Here is a 16,060-nt window from a genome sequence, read left to right on the forward strand (position 1 = left end):
CCTTTTTTTTCATATCTTTGCAGTTTCATACACAGAAAATTATCTTGATTTTAAGCGTTTTATTATGTAAAATTTGACACATACAAAAGACAAAATGAGGCATATATACAAGGGTACGCTCATTTTTATTATCTTTTAACTCTATGCCTTTCATTGGTGTCCCAAGTCTGTTTCTCAAGCTACCAATTAAGAAGAGATGTCAGCAGAAAAGGTGTTTTTGGTTCCTTGGGATTTGGGACATACCTTGATAATAGTGCCTTTCAAAGTGTGTTATCTGGTTACTTGTCTGCCTTTCCACTGAATTATGAGCTTAAAGGGGGAAGGGACTATGTCTTATTCACAGATCCTAGCCTAGAATCTGGCCTAAGTAGAGCCTAAATTAATATTTAATGAGCAGTAAGTGGAGGAGAAAATGCCACCTCCCCGCGGGCAGGCAAGCCAAAGTACTTGCAAGTCAATCCCTAATGTGCACTATGTGGGTGCTTTGCACACACACAGACTTCAGAATCTGAGAGACCTAGGCTTTTGTCCCAACTCAACTACAAACCAACTGTATAACCTTGAGCAAGTTACTTCTCCTCTGAGCTTCAGTTTCTCTGTCTGAAAATGTGGCTAAGAATACCAGTCTTTCTATGATTGATTTTGGTGTATAAAATATTAACTCAATGACCACACCATATCTAACGAACTATTGTGCTTTAGGATATTTTTTATTTCTCTGTCTGAAAATGTGGCTAAGAATACCAGTCTTTCTATGATTGATTTTGGTGTGTAAAATATTAACTCAATGACCACACCATATCTAACGAACTATTGTGCTTTAGGATATTTTTTATTATTATTATTATTATTATTATTATTAAGGGCAACTATTATAATTTAGGGTGTTTATGCTTGGAAAGGGATATTGTGTCTTCCAGGGATGTTTTAATTCCTTCACTCTGAAGAGAAGAGCAGGGAGGACCTATACAGATTAAGATCCAGAGCAAAATGTTCAAAAACAGGATGGGCCTCTTTATGGAAGTGATATTTAAGATGAAGTCTGAATAACCAGAAGGAGACAGGCTTGAAAAGACCAGGGGGAGCAGCTAGTTTAAATGTTTATGGTAGAAACAAGCTTGGTGTATCCAAAAAAACTGAATGGGATTGGTGTGGCTGCTACCCTGAATGAGGGGGAAGAAAACATACTTTGAGTGTGTTTAGTCTCAACTCGAATATAAACCAACTATATAACCTTGAGCAACAAGGTGGACTAGGGTCTTAACATGTAAGACTCTGTAAATTAGAAGGAGGAATTTTAATTTTATTCTAAGTGTAGTGGGAAGCCATAGGAAGGTTTACTTTGGAAGGAACATGATCTAATTTATATTTTTAAAAGATCACTATCTGCATCTAACTCTAAGACAGCTGTAGTAAACTGTAATAACTATTGTTTTTATTTGCCTAGCCAACTCTACCATGCCCATTCTTCTGAAAATTTAATCTTGCCCTCCCTGGGCTTGCATGTGACTCAGGCCTGGCCAATCATAGTATCCCATTTCCTTGAACACTGTCATTGGTTCAATGTGGGCATGTGATCTAAGCCAGGCCCATCAGAGTCCTTCCCTGAGATTCCTGGTTTAGAGCTAAAGAAGTAACTTTGCCCCAGGTACAGAGCTGAAAGAATGTGAAGGCAAGTCAGCAGCCATCTTTCCCACCTCCAAGAAAAGATCCCTTAAGCTGGGAGAGAATGAACCAGGCAGAACAAGCAGAGGTGACAGACAAATGGGAGAGAGAGAATCTTGGCATCAAGTCCTGATTCCACTGACTGAGGCTTTGTTTCCTGAAGCCCTTCCTGCCATCCTGGGAGCTACCTACTCCTTATTTTCTCTACTAAGTGAGCCACTAAATTTTTCTTTTTACTTCATTATATCACCATAAGGGTCCTCTCTAATTCAGCAACTCTTCTTACCCAGATATTTTGTTTTAATCTCCAGTCTCCATTTCTCTAAAAGGAAATTCACTTTCATTTGCTACATGGAGATGAGAGGAAGTGGCAGGTGCACAACAGGAGAGGTGAGTGAGTTCTTGAGCAGAAAGACTTAGTATATGTTTCCTTTCAGTAAGGAAACAAGGAGGACATTAGCAGATCCTGATCCTAGAAAAAGAAAACTGTGGGCCATTCTTAAGGCTGTTCACAAATGTTTAGTACCGTGGTCTGAGCACAAGGCTAGAATACCTCTTCACCATCTGCTTGAACCCAGGCATAGTCACATCACTTGCTTCATTGAAATGTGATCAGAAAAGGTGTGTGTTACTTCTAGGCAGAAACTTTAGATGCCAGCATGTGGCTTCCAAGTCCTCTTTTTCCCGTCTCTACAATCATGGAGGCTGTGTCAAGACAGAGCCTCCACACACCTTGATTCCTGAGTAACTACCTGGGATAGACATGCAGCTGAGTAAGAAATAAACATGTTTTAAGCCACTAAGAGTTTGGGATTGTTTGTTATTGAATCATAACAAAGCCTGTCTTGGCAAGTACAGCAATAAATACCCAAAATAGTAAGAACTTATCTAGCAGAGTTCCTAATGACAGATTTATCAAAAACCTTTGTAGACTTAGAATGTGGACACCTTGATTTGTTGACTAGGACCATGCAGGTTCATGTTCCCTTCTTTCTGAGGACATTTACCTAGGAACTACAAGGTGATCACAATCTATGACGAGTATGAAATACTATAGTATTTCAATGAACCCACGGGCAGATTGCATAAATCCAGCAAACCTAAGAGTGATTGGGTTTTAGTCTTGTAAAATATTAATTCAGTGGATACTGTGGGGAGAAACTCCATCAGGGGGAATGGCTCCTGCAAAGGGTTGGAGGGAGGTCCTCTTCCTTCATTTTGGACACCTGGTGCTCACTCAAAACTACCCTACCTATAGCTATTCTGCCTTCTCAATCTATAGGCAGGTTCACAATGCACATGCTCCAGGCCCAGCTAATTTTAGAAAGGCTGATATTAGTATAGAGGACAGAAATTTTTCTCCATAGACTCACAGATACAAAACACTAATTTATTTCTGGTGATCAAATTAACTTGGTTCTGAGTTCCCAGCCATGTGACAGGTGAGATATTTGATATCAGCCATGTTGGGAGTGGTCATTCCCCATCCTTACAATTGCACCTGAATCCAGGAGGCTCATGTGGCTCCCAGCAAAGGGCAGAAGAGCCTCTGGTTCTTATGATTGCTGCTGAGAAGTTCATCAGACAAGCCCACACAAAGAGTGAGCAGGTCCTTTCTCCTACACTACAGCATGGGGGCACTTGCCCACAATCCTCCAGGACACGACTGTCTCCAGCATCCACACATTCAATCCCACCAGAGTCTGTCAATTCTGGAGAAGCTGTGTGGAAGCAGAGCACAGGTCTACATCACTCAAAGAATAAAACACCCATCCCCTTTCTCACCTCGGGGAAGGACAACCTCTGCTTCTCACTTCTTATGGAAGAAGGAATTAGAGCTTATCTATAACACATGCTTAAGTGTGTCCTAAGAATGCTCAGAATGGGTACCAAGTCCTCTGTTCTTGGGCTTGCAGGGGAGAATTCAGATGAATCCATGTGAGGTGATTAGAAGCCCTTGCCTGACAGATAGGCAATGTTCCTATGAAGGCCTGAGGCCTAAGCCTTCACCATAAGTTCTCTGCCTCAACATTCCTGACCAGACAAGTCAAATCAGCCTCCTCAATCTTTAAAGGAGTCCCTGGTGTGTTAAAATGTACCCAGGATTTGTTTTAATCAGGTGTGATAAGATACACAGACATGGATATGACTGCCATCAAAGAAGTTTATACTCACAGGTTCCTAGATATAGGAGGCATGGCACACCATGCAGGGCAGCCACATGGGGAAGCACCAGGGTCAATCAGGAGGCAGAGGAAGTGGGGGGGAAATGGGCTAGAACCTTTATTGCAGTTTCCACTGGAAGGAATAGGCGGCACAGGATAAGCAGGCTTAGGATTGGCTACTTCGAATAATTTCAGCTGGCTTTGTGGTATACGGGCTGTCTCTGGTGGTCTGGTACCTGGCCCTGAGATGATTAGGCAGTGGCATAGTGGTCCAGAGCATAAGAGCACCATGAGATCCCAATAAAGGAGATAGACAGTTGGGGTATGAGCTCTGGATTGATTGGTTTGCAAATGAAAGCTCACCTCCAGGCAAGTCCCTCATATTTCTAGGAATTGGCTAGCCCTGGAAAGGGCATTCTTTCCAGGGTCAGCAAAGCCCCAGATGTCAAAGCATCAGAAATACAGAAAATAAGGCCGGCCCGTGGCTCACTCGGTAGAGTGCGGTGCTGATAACACCAAGGCCACGGGTTCGGATCCTATATAAGGATGGCCGGTCAGCTCACTGGCTGAGCGTGGTGCTGACAACACCAAGCCAAGGGTTGAGATCCCCTCACCGGTCATCTTTAAAAAAAAAAAAAAAGAAAGAAATACAGAAAATAAAAGGGCATGTTGAATATATCAGGAGTGAACCTCAGTCCTGGGAGGACTTTATTCCCAACCTCCTCAACTCAAAGGACTTGCTTGAATCTGAGGGTGAGATGCTGGTCCTTGGACCACACCTCCAGCTGCAGGTGGCAAAAGCCTTTAGTTTGAGGGTCAGCACTGCCATGTCCCAGACTCCATGAGATGGGTGCCAGCTATGACATACATGAGGAGTACCGCACCCACCAGTGGGCAGGTCTGGGATTCACCTGGAGCCCTAAAGTCCAGTCCCATGGGCAGGAAGCCCTTGAAAAAAAGAGAGTTCCTGGTTTGCACTTATTTCTCCACAGGGCCTGAAGCAGCCCCCTGAACCTAACCCCTTATCTTGGCCCTTCCAACCACTGCTTCTCCCACCTAACATCCCCAGAGAGCTGGATCATTCTCTCTCTTGCTTGCCCTCCCTGACCCCAATCAGTACCTGGTGTTTTACATTAATCTAGAGGCACCTTTCTGGAATCACATCTGACATCTGCTGGTCCATGCCACAGAGAGGCCTGTCCCTGGGCCCCACCAGGGAAAAATCAGAAAATTGTAGAAAGATTTCTTCCTTGTCACTTTCATTACTAGTTTTCCATCCGATTACATTAATAATATTAATAATAATGATAACATTAATAAGGTTCACATGTGTATGTGGCTTCATTTATAAAGGACTTTCACATGCATTATACTATGTGATGCTCAAAGCCATCACATGAAACATGATGTCAGTGGTTATCTCAAAGAAGAATCTGAGCACCCAGGAAGTCAAAGTACTTATACAAAGTTGGGAGATGGAAGTTCTGACTCCAAACAAACCAGTAGTCACAAAAGATCAATAAAATAAACAGTTGATTTTTTTTTTTTAAAAAGATGACCGGTAAGGGGATCTCAACCCTCAGCTTGGTGTTGTCAGCACCACGCTCAGCCAGTGAGCAAACCGGCCATCCCTATATGGGATCCGAACCCATGGCCTTGGTGTTATCAACACCTCACTCTCCCGAGTGAGCCACGGGCCGGCCCTAAACAGTTGATTTTTTAAGGAGATAAACAAAGTAGACAAACCGTTAGCTAGACTAACTAAAAAAAAGAAGAGAGAAGACCCAAATAACAAAAATCAGAAATGGAAAAGGAAACATTACACCTGATTCCAAACAAATACAAAGAATCATTAGAAACTATTATAAACAACTATATGCCAACAAATTTGAAAACCTGTAGGAAATGGACAAATTTTTGGACACATACAAACTACCAAGACTGAACCAAGAAGAAACAGAAACCTGAACAGACAATAACAAGCAACAAAACTGAAACTGTAATCAGCAGTCTTCCAACAAAGAAAAGCCCAGTACTGGATGGCTTTACTTGTGAATTCTACCAAACCTTTTTTTTTTTTTTTTTTTTTTTACTTTGCTGAAGGTTTTACTTTGAGACATGATGCAAAAATTGTACAGGTACATATGGACAAAACATAATCACAGTTGAATGAAGACAATCTAACCAAAAAGCTTTAATACCTGCCAGCTAACGCTGAAGTTCTGGGAGTATGACATGCTGCAGGGCTGCAAGGAATGGATAATTAGTATTCTTCTCCTTCTTCCTCACCTCCTTCAACAGAATCCACACCAACCTCCTCATAATCCTTCTCAAGGGCATCCATGTCCTCACGGGCCTCAGAAAACTCTCCTTCCTCCATCCCCTCACCCACGTACCAATGAACAAAGGCACACTTGGCATACATCAGGTCAAACTTGTGGTCCAGGCGAGCCCAGGCCTCAGCAACGGCTGTGGTGTTACTCAGCATGCACACAGCTCGCTGTACCTTGGCCAGGTCTCCACCAGGTACCACAGTGGGAGGCTGGTAATTAATGCCAACCTTGAAGCCAGTAGGGCACCAATCTACAAACTGGAGGCTGTGCTTGGTCTTGATAGTGGCAATGGCAGCATTGACATCTTTGGGAACCACATCACCATGGTACAACAAGCAGCAAGCCATGTATTTACCATGGTGAGGGTCACATTTCACCATCTGGTTGGCTGGCTCAAAGCAAGCATTGGTGATCTCTGCTACAGAAAGCTGTTCATGGTAGGCTTACTCAGCAGAGATGACTGGGGCATATGTGGCCAGAGGGAAGTGGATGCGGGGATAGGGCACCAGATTGGTCTGGAATTCTGTCAGATCAACATTCAGGGCTCCATCGAATCTGAGGGAAGCAGTGATGGAGGACACAATCTGGCTAATAAGGCGGTTAAGGTTAGTGTAGGTTGGGCGCTCAATGTCAAGGTTTCTACAACAGATGTCATAGATGGCCTCATTGTCTACCATGAAGGCACAATCAGAGTGCTCCAGGGTGGTGTGGGTGGTGAGGATGGAATTGTATGTCTCAACTACAGCTGTGGAAACCTGGGGGGCTGGGTAAATGGAGAACTCCAGCTTGGACTTCTTGCCATAATCAACAGAGAGACATTCCACCAGGAGGGAGGTGAACCCAGAACCAGTTCCTCCACCAAAGCTATGGAAAACCAAGAAGCCCTGGAGACCTGTGCACTGGTCAGCCAGCTTGCAAATTCTGTCCAAGCCAAGATCAATGATCTCCTTGTCAATGGTGTAGTGCCCACATGCATAGTTATTGGCAGCATCTTCCTTGCCTGTGATGAGCTGCTCTGGGTGAAAGAGCTGGCGGTACGTGCCAGTGCAAACTTCATCAATGACTGTGGGTTCCAGGTCTATGAACACTGCCCTGGGCACATGCTTGCCAGTGCCTGTCTCACTGAAGAAGGTGTTGAAGGAGTCATCTCCTCCTCCAATTGTCTTGTCACTTGGCATCTGGCCATCAGGCTGGATGCCATGTTCCAAGCAGTAGAGTTCCCAGCAGGCATTGCCAATCTTGACAGCAGCCTGACCAACATGGATGGAGATGCACTCACGCATGGTCGCTATTGGCTAGGATGTGAAGGCAACAGGAGCAGACACCGGGTCACGGTTACCGTCCCCGACAAGCTAAGAGTTGAGGTAAGTAACACACTCTCTACCAAACCTTTTAAGAGGAATGAATACCAATTCTCAAAAAATTATTCCAAAAAATTGAAACAGAGGCCATTCTCCCAAACTCATTCTATGAGGCCAGCATCACCTTGATACCAAAACCACACAAAGATACAACAGAAAAAGAAAACTACAGGCCAGTATCTCTGATGACATAGACACAAAAATCCTCAACAAAATATTAGCCATAAAAATACAGAAATCCATCAAAAAATTATACACCATAACACCCTGACCAAGTTGGATTCATCACAGGGAATGCAAAGGGATGCAAAGCTGGTTCAACATATGCAAGTCAATAAATGTGATACACCACATCAACAAATCAAGGACAGAAGCAATATGATTATCTCAATAGACTCAGAAAAAGCATTTGACAAAATTCAACATTTCTTCATGATAAAGACTCTCAGAAAATTAGATATAGAAGGAGAGTATCTCAAAACAATAAAAGACATATACAAAAAACCCACTGCCAATATCATCTTGAATGGGCTTTTCCCTTAGAATAGAACGAGACAAGGATGCCCACTCTCATCACTCCAACTTAACATGGTATTGGAAGCAACAGCCAAAGAAATTAGGAGAAAAAATAAAGGGTATCCAGATTGGAAAAGATGAAATCAAACTGTCCCTGTTTGCAGAGACATGATCCTATACATAGAAAAACCTAAAGACTGTACCAAAAAGCTCATAGAGCTGATAAATGATTTCAGTAAATTTGCAGGATACAAAATTAACATGCAAAAATTAGTAGCATTCTTTTACTCCAATAACGAACTAGCAGAAAAAGAAATCAAGAGAGCAAACCCATTTACAAAAGTCACCAAAATAATAAAATACTCAGGAATCAATTTAACCAAGGAGGTGAAAGATCTCTATAACAAGAACTACATATCATTGCTGAAAGAAATTAAAGAGGACACAAAAGAAAAACAGAACGACATTCCATGCTCTTGGATTGGAAAATTAAACACTGTGAAAATGTCCATAATACCCAAAGCGATCTACAGATTCAATGCAATCCCCATCAAACTACCAATGGCATTCTTCACAGAAATAGAAAAAAACAATCTTAACATTCATATGGAACAACAAAAGACCCCGAATAGCCAAAGCAATCCTGAGCAAAAAAATAAAGCTAGAGGCATAACATGACCTGGCTTCAAATTATACTATAAAACTATAGTAGCCAGAACAGCATGTATTGGCATAAAAACAGACACTCGGACCAATGGAACAGAATAGAGAATCCAGATATCAACCCACATACTTACAGCAAACTGATCTTTGATGAAGTCAACAAGAACATACATTGGAGAAAACACTGCCTCTTCAGTAAATGGGGCTGGGAAAACTGGACATCCATATGTAGAAGAATGAAACTAGACCTGAACCTCTTGCCATCTACGAAAATCAACTCAAAATGGATTAAAGACTTAAATATAAGACCTGAAACTGTAAAACTCCTAGAAGAAAATATAGGGGAAACACTTCAGAAAGTAGGACTGGGCAAAGGTTTTATGAAAAAAAACCCAAAAGCCCAGGCAAGAAAACAGAAAATAGACAAATGGGATTATAGCAAACTAAAGACCTTCTGCACAGCAAACAAACAAACAAACAACAATGACAACAACAAAAAAAAAAACAATTAACAGAACAAAAAGACAACCTACAGAATGGGAGAAAATGTCTGCAAACTATGCATCCAACAAGGGATTAATATCCAGAATATACAAGTAAAAAAACATTAAAAGTAACCCGATTAAGAAATGGGCAAAGGAGCTAAATAGGCATTTCTCAAATAGCCAACAGACACATAGAAAGTGCTCAACATCACTAAGCATTAGGGAAATGCAAATCAAAACCACATTGAGATATCTCATGCCAGTTATACGGGCTATTATCAAAAAGACAGAATAACAAAGGCTGGCAAGGATGTGGAGAAAGGGGGACCCTCCTACACTGTTGGTGGGACTGCAAATTAGTGCAGCCATTAGGGAAAACAATATGGAAGTTCCTCAGACAACTACAGATAGAACTTCCATACAATCCAGCAATCTCACTGCTGGGTATATACCCAAAGGAATGGAAGTCATCATGTGGAGGGGACACCCGCACTCTCATATTTATCACAGCTCTATTTTCAACAGCTATGAGTTGAAACCAACCTAAATGTCCATTGACAGACAACTGGATAAGGAAAATGTGATATATATATACACAATGGAATACTACTCAGCCATAAGAAAGAATGAAATTTTGCCATTCACAGCAACATGGATGAACTCAGAGAAAATTAAGTGAAACCAGCCAGGAGCAGAAAGAGAAATACCGCATGTCCTCACTAACAAGTGGGAGCTAAATAAAATAAAATAGAAAGAAGAGAATGAGGGGCTGGGATTCACTTCTCTCACTCCTCTCTCTAGGAAGCTCAGACATTCATTATCCAACAATAATAGGACTCTCCATTTTAATTAACAGAAATGTGTTCCTTCCTTGTATTAATTTTTTAAAGTGATAAAATATTCTCAATTTTTCATTCTTTGAAAAACTCAGAAAAGGATTTTGTGTGAGTTATGTTCCCAGTCAGAAGCCCTCTCCATTGGAGGAGGGCATAGAGTCCGAGGCCAACTATCATAGCTGTATTCCCTCTGTCACTCTGTACTCTGGGGACAGAGATCAGTCTCCAGCCTCTGCTCAGGGGCTCCCAGAAGCTCAGCATTGCTCTCCTGATCAGCCAACCATGAAAGAAGGCTTGGTGGAGTGATAGGGGTATGTGACATGTGATCTAGTGTTGGGAGAGACTCTTCTCCCTCAGAGAGCCCCCACTCTCTAAATAATCTAATCCAGGACCCCAGAACAACTGTATTTGGATTTTACCCTGGAACCCTCCACCACACCCAGAGAGGTAGTCTGTGAGCTTCAGATGGAAACCTTAGTCCTCCCTGAGACCCTAGCCCTGCCCAACCTCTTCCCCTAGAAGAGTGATTCTATCCTTTCCTCAGACTTTGCATCTCAGGTGTCTCTCTGAGCCAAACAGATTTCTTTAGAAACATGAGAAATGGGAAACAACAATAACAGCAAAGAATCTCTCTTGGCGGGCCAGCCCGGTGGCGCACTGGAGAGTGTGCCGCTTGGGAGTGCGGTGGCGCTCCCGCCAAGGGTTCGGATCCCATGTGGAGACCGGTTCCCGCTCACTGGCTGAGCGCGGTGGGCACAACACGGAGGAATGCGATCCTGTTGCCGTCCCAGTACGGGTGCAACACCGAGGGTTGCGATCCCATTACCGGTCAGTAAAAAAAAGACAAAAAGAAAGAAAAAAAAAAAAAAAGAATCTCTCTTGGGGATTCACCCTCTGTTCCTTACCTTTTGGATGTCTTTATTTTTTTCAGAGGATTGGTAAAAATGCTTTGAACACCAGGTAGCACAGGTACAGAAGGAGGAACCCCAACCACTCAGAAAGGTGAAGTTGAGGTCAGCATTCAAGAAAGCTGAGCTCAGAATGACTGTTCAGAAAAGAGAGAATGAGGGCTGGCTGGTTAGCACAGTTGGTTAGAGTGCCACCTTGTAACAATAAGCTCAGGGGTTTGGATCTGAAGACTGGCCAGCTGCCAAAAAAACAAAAAAAGAAAAGAGAGAATGTTCTTCCTCGTCTGAATAACATGGCTACTTGAGGAAACTGAACACTGAGGGTACATTAGCTTGGTTATAGCCCCAGGCCTGCATCAAAAACCATGGAAGTCACAAAGGGTTTCTGAGAGTTGGGGAGGAGACAACAAGAGGAGGGTGTGTCCACAGCCCCTCACCCGCCCACCCACCAGCACAGCAGATCCCTCCACCCCTCCTGGGCCCTCTAGGTCTCTCTGCCCTACCCTGCCATCCCATTTTCCAACTTCACTCTTTCTTCATACCTTATATTTACCTTAGTAAAATTTCCTGTTTGTTCCATCAGTAATCCAAATATTACCCAAGTCCCCCTTTACTGTTTGGAGCCATTGACCTGAATCCCACCAGGTCCACTGCCTTCAAGGTCTGAAATACTTCCTGAAATTTTTGCTTTTGGGATCATATATGTCCTCAAATCCATCTTATGTACAGAATGTTTTTGCCTTACACTAACTTAAATTACAGTTCTTTTGTGTTTACTTAGTTTTGTGAGTGCCAAATAGTAAATTTTTATTTCAGCCTTTATTTCAGTCTTCAGCGGGCTGATTCAAAGAATTAAAACTGATAATTCATTGTTCAACATTGTTTAAGGCTGAAATAAGTGTAAAATAAATGTATACAATTAAAACATCAAGCAATCTTGGGGGTAAGTTTATAACACTTATTTTTCTGAAGTTAGTGAATTTAGTAACTGTTCAATGAATTTTGGGACATGCTCTATACAAACACACACACACACACACACACACACACATCCTTTGACAAACCAATCCAGTATTTTCAAATCCAAGAATCAATTATTTCCTCCTTTTATTTCAATCTTTCATTTGTTATTTTGACCCCACTTCTTCTAACTCTACCTAAATACACAGTCCCAGACCACTACATCAATTTCGTAACAGGTATGTGACTCTCACAAACCAGGGATAGGTTACAGTGTGCTTAGCTATTGATCCCCTTGGTCCTCAGTGGCAGGGTGAGCCCTAGGAGTGTCAAAGCCCTAGGGCAGAATCTAATCTTGAGCAGCCTCACCTGATTACCACTATGGGCTGGGTAAATGTGATATTTTCCTTCTTAGTGCCTTGCCATGGAAAAAAGGTTGAGAATACCTGCCCTGTATAATCACCCCTGCAAATGTCTGAAAATCAATTACCTGTCACACTCAGGCTCCTCTTGTCAGATTTAAATAATCCCAATATCTTCCCCACCCCACCCCTCTTTCTATACCTTCTTTTCTAAACTCTTTATCATCATGACAACTGTCTGAACTGTCTCCTAGTCTTTCTTAAACTGTGAAGCCCTTTGTTTGACACCCAGGGTTCAGAACTGTTACTTTATCTCCTTTGAAGGGGTAAGACAGCCTTCAAGCCAGGCAGTCTCTTTTCAATTATACAGAAGCAGGTAACCCGCCTTGAGGATAAAATCTGCCAAGAGGTGCCACTTTCTCCTCTCTCTGATATGCAGCCTCAGCCAAGTTTTCATTTAATAAATATTTACTGCTGGAAATTCAGAGACACATACATGCATTTATAAGTGACACAGTGTGCCCTTTAGGATCTGATGGTGCGGGTGTAGAGATAAGTTTTTTTAAAAACTCAAAATGACAGGGGAAATATGGATGGGATTGTTATTTTATTTTTTTAGTTACACAAAAAGAGGTGTATTTACTTTATATTAAGTGAAAAAATAAAAATGGAAGATATACAATAATCTCACTTTGTAAAAGGTACATTTTACATAGAGAAAGGTTGGAACAATATATAAACATATTAACAGTGATTATTATCACTGGGTGGGATTAGGAGGTGATACTTTTATTCTTTTTTTTTCCCTAAAAGCTCTATTTAATTTTTTAGATAAAGTTATCAAATATATCCAGAAAAAGTAAGAATAGAGACGGAAAGTAAACTAGTAGCTGTGGTGGGAGGTGAGAAGGGAGATTAACAGTAAATGGGCATGAGAGATTTTTCAGGGCATCCCTAGGATATTCTAAATGTTCTATAACTGATTTACATTGATGTTGCATCACTCTGTAAAGTTACTAAAAATGATTGAATTATACTCTTTTTTTTTTTTTCTTTCGTGTCCGGCAACGGACCGCAACCCTCAGTGTTGTGCCCGTACCGGACCGGGACCGGCAACGGGATTGCAACCCTCGGTGCTGCGCCCGCCCCTCGCTCAGCCAGTGAGCGGGAACCGGTCTGTATGTGGGATCCGAACCCTCGGCGGGAGCGCCGCCGCACTCCAAAGCGGTGCACTGTAGCAGTGCGCCACCGGGCCGGCCCCGAATTATACTCTTGAAACACATAATTTTATGGTATGTAAATAAACCTAAATAAAATTGTTAAAAACGTATTATGTTGGGGTACTTCAGAAAAGTTCGTGGAAAGATAGAATTAAAAGATAATGAAAATCTTTCCATGAGCTTTTTGAAGACCCCTATATATGGGTACGTATCCTTAAAAAATTAAAACAATGCAGAAATATTTAAGTCCTTCACCTGCATACCCAGTTCTACTTTCCAGGCGTAACCAGTAGCAATTAGTGTTTAATCTCTTTTTTGACCCATGATAACTGTATTTGTGCAGTGTGCAGTGATCATGTCAGTGTGTTTGGCATATCCATCCCTTCGGACGTTTGTTGCCTCTTTGTATTGGGGAATTGAGGTTGGGTGGCTGTTTGTTGTTGGCTGTGGTCTCCCTGTACTGCTGTGGAGCGCTGGGTCTCATTCTTCCATCTCTCTTCCAGTGCCCCATTCCCTCCTCCCCTTGCTGGCCTGTGGTAGCCCTTGTTCTGCTCTCTGCCTCTGTGGGATCGGCGTTTGGGGCTTCTGCGTGTGGGTGGGAGGGTGAGGTTTTTCTCTTTGTGTCTTGCCTGTTTCAATTGGTTGAGTGGGATGAGCCATCATGGGGTAGGGGTGTGTTCTCACTCCTGCAGAGGCTGAGGGAGTTGATCTCATGGGGGTAGGGAGGGGGTGGTCCTGGGTGTAGAATTGTGGAGAGGTGAGAGGAGTGGGATCTGGTGTTGTGGTAGTGTCAGCAGTTGGCAACAGGTTACTGTGTGGTTTCTGGTGGCTGGTGGGGAGGTGGTAAGTGTTCCCTGCCAGGATGTGGTGGGTATTTGAGGTGACAGATGTGCTAGGTGCCCTGGTATGATCATTGCACAGTGTAGATCTGTCCAGGTATCATGTTGTGCTCTGTGAATATGTGCAATTGTCATGGGTCAATTAAGAAAATATCAAAAGAAAAAAATTTCAGAGACAGAAGTAGATTAGAAGTTACCAGAAATGGAGTGGAAGAGATAATGAGAAGCTATTGCTTGATGGGTACAGGCTTTATGTTTAGAATGATGAAAAAGTTTTGGAAATAGATAGAGGTAGTGGTTGCACAGCATTGTGAATGCAATTAATTCCATGCAATCGTATGTTTAAAAATGCTTAAAATGGCAATTCTTATGTATGTTTTACCACAATAAAAAATGGAAAAATAAACAAAAAAAGGGGGAGAAAGCTCGAGGAAAATGGAATTAAAAGATAACACAAATCTTTCCATGAACTTCTTGAAGATCCCTCAAAAAAATAAAGGCAAGTTTTATCCCCACACCCTTAAGAAAGGATTTGTGCCCAGCTGACCAACAGTTGTGGCCATGACTGGCCCCCCTCTGGTGGGGCAGAGTAGCCAAGAGGGTCAGGGCGCAGCAGGTACTGAAAGGAGCCCTTTCCTGACATCACTGAGGCCAACTTTCAGGGCTGCTGGGGAAAGGGAAGGAGCCAGGGGACTCCTGAAAGAGGAAGTAGGTCCACCTCCTGTTGGGGTTAGGGCCAGTGCCGTACTAGAGCTAGCCTGACTCTTAAGAACCAATAAAGAGCAACTCTTTCTAGCTCTGCATTCAGTAAGCTCACATTGGTAGCAGCAGACCACTGGTTAGGAGTCAAGCTGAGAATCACAGTCTATAGACCAGGCACCAGAGCTAGAAGCAGAGAATTTGAGTGAGGGCCAGAAAGTGGATAATCTTCTAGATTACCCACGAACATAAGCCCTCTCCCCATGGCTGCTGTAATATGCAAAGGCCAGGCAGGTACCTGTCTACCAGAATCCTAACAGTCCTCTCTGCAGGAACACAGGGGCAAGACCCTGGTCTGCCCTAACCCTGTACTACAGAGTAGTTACTGTCCTCACAGTCCAAAGATGATGCAATCAGTTATTCACACTATGTCTTTGGGAGTTGGTTTCACATTCCCATGCTATTGCTCATTCTTGGGGCTTGAAGTTTCCACCAACTAAGATGTAGTTCCCCTCCCTTCAAACCCATTTCCATCCTTTCTCATTTTTTCTACATTTCTCATCCCATGTTCCTCCAACCAGAGCCACTATCCAAGGACCACCTGCCCCAAATCCACTGTGGCCTGGTCCCTCCCCTCCTGGACAAACTCTTCCCCCCTCCACCCCGCCCAGAGACCCCAGTCCACTCTGACATCTCCCCACCTCCCTTTCTCCCCCAAAGTGGAACTAACCTATAACTTCAATTGAGTAATGTTGAAATGAGGACAAACCACAGAACACAGGGCCTTCTTCCATTCCTAAATCTAGAGATCAGCAGCTCAATAAGGTCAGACACATTTGAGGACTATAAACATCTTAGAACTGCCTCCCAAAACCTAGACACTGGCAGCTGAGATCTGACCAGAGATGACCCAGAGCAGGATATCTGTGAGGCAATGACCCTCCTTCCACTGAATGGAGCTTAAAGCGATTGTGTGTGTCATGGTTATCATATGATCAAGCTATATGATTATGGCATGATAAGCCAATTTTTCCAATAACAACATCTA

At 42.8% G+C, this 16,060-nt stretch overlaps 1 pseudogene; it reads right to left on the reverse strand.

The window, feature by feature from the left end:
- Nucleotides 1–6,093: 6,093 nt before the first annotated feature.
- Nucleotides 6,094–7,505, reverse strand: LOC103593837 (annotated as a pseudogene).
- Nucleotides 7,506–16,060: the final 8,555 nt, after the last annotated feature.

Source organism: Galeopterus variegatus, unplaced genomic scaffold (genome assembly GCF_000696425.1).
Source record: "Galeopterus variegatus unplaced genomic scaffold, G_variegatus-3.0.2 Scaffold1428, whole genome shotgun sequence".
Taxonomy (NCBI): domain Eukaryota; kingdom Metazoa; phylum Chordata; class Mammalia; order Dermoptera; family Cynocephalidae; genus Galeopterus; species Galeopterus variegatus.